Below are 1,677 nucleotides of genomic sequence, written 5' to 3' on the forward strand. Positions count from 1 at the left end.
CCTATTGTGTCCTCACAATTGTGGTGTTTGTGCCCTTTGCAGCACCCAAACTTTACTGCGGGCCTTTCTCATTTTCACTTTACTGTCTATCCACTTTATGGAGTCCCTTTCTCTTTTGTACTGTCCCTCTACTTTACCAAGCACGATGTCCTTGTCCAGGGACTGGTCTGTATTGACGTACATTCGATTATGTGAAACGACGTTTGGCTAGCCTTACTTCTTCTTTTTTAATTTTTAACAGTGTCGCCTGGGTTTATTTGTACAACAAACAGCACAAGAAGACACCAGCGCCATGCAGGCAGCCGCCCAGGGCTCGCACCAGTCCCTCTCGCCCTCACACAGAGAACTCTACTTTGTGGGAGTCTGGGCGCCTTTGGGAGCTTTTGCTGGAGTCCTGGCCTTGGCTGGAGCGTCAGCCTTACTTTGTGCCTTGGCCTTGGGCCGGCAGAGCCGCAGACCCTTGACAATAAGTGCCCAAGCCCGCTTGCCAAGCTTGGGGTGGGCAATGTAGGCCAGTTGGCTGAGCTTGCAGTTGATGCCCATTGGGATCTTGGCCTTGACCTCTGTGGGCTTCGCAAGATCCTTGATGGCCTCAGTGCGAGCAGCCGCAGCCTTCGCGTTGTTGGCCTGCACTTTCTTCAGGCCCTTCTTGTTGTGCTTCTTGGCGAAGCGCATTGTTGCTCAGGAACTTGGGGTCCACCCCCTTAAGAGGTTCCTATCATTGTGACCGGGATTTTTTTATGCCGTTTCTGTGCCATTTCCGGGATTGGTTGTGCGTGGTGTGGTTCTTGGACTTGGCCATGTCTGCACCGATGCCTCAGCTCCCGGAGCACCAGGGAGCGGAAGAGCTGCTATCCTTACTTCTAAGGAGCATTCTGGATATACTTCTTCCAACACAGGTCTGTTTGTTCTTCTGGCCAACTGTGGTACTTTCAATATTCGTTGTCAGCACCATAATTCAAATTCATAAATTCCTCTGAAGTGATCTTTCACATCCATAAAAAACAATTAAAAATGCCATGCCTCCAAGTGATATTCTTGTTTTTCAATACTTTGAAGGGGTCTTTTGCAGCATATTTGTGTAATGTAATACAACCTTTGATTTCTTGACTACTGCTTCCATATACATTAATAGTTTATCCAAATAAATGAGCAATCTGGATACTTTAATCTTTTCTATGGCTGTCATGATGTTTCTTAGAGGTTCGGTTGTGAGGACGTTTGCAATGAATTGTAATCCATGATGAAGGCTATAATATTTTATTTTTCTTAGCACGTGCTTCAAACAAGCAAGCAAGCAAGCAAGCAAATGGTACCATCTTTATGTTTAGATTGTTAATAAGCCTTCCCCCAATACTGATGACAGATTCTTCTTCATATAATTAAATTGCTTTAATTATTTTCTCAGTATACCAATTGATTTACTATGGTGAAATGCTATCACCTTCATGCAATAGTCACCTTGCTATTTTCAAATGACTACCTGTGTGTCTGTGTCCAGGTTCAACGTGAGCACAATAAGTATTCTGGAATCCACCTACTTCTTAAAAGTTACTTGTATTTCTTTGTTCTTACTTGTATTTTTAATGACCCACAAAATCATATCCGTTTGTATAGTCAATTAGAAAACAATTGCATACGTTTCTGGCATTCTTTTCTTTCAGAAAAGATGTATCT

The 1,677-nt window shown here is 43.6% G+C and overlaps 1 pseudogene; it reads right to left on the reverse strand.

Annotated features, from left to right (window-relative positions):
• Window positions 1-348: 348 nt before the first annotated feature.
• Window positions 349-802, reverse strand: LOC101645409 (annotated as a pseudogene).
• Between the last annotated feature and the right edge of the window lie 875 nt (window positions 803-1,677).

Source organism: Echinops telfairi, unplaced genomic scaffold (genome assembly GCF_000313985.2).
Source record: "Echinops telfairi isolate 266 unplaced genomic scaffold, ASM31398v2 ScPeMD7_7469;HRSCAF=8507_1, whole genome shotgun sequence".
NCBI classification, from domain to species: domain Eukaryota; kingdom Metazoa; phylum Chordata; class Mammalia; order Afrosoricida; family Tenrecidae; genus Echinops; species Echinops telfairi.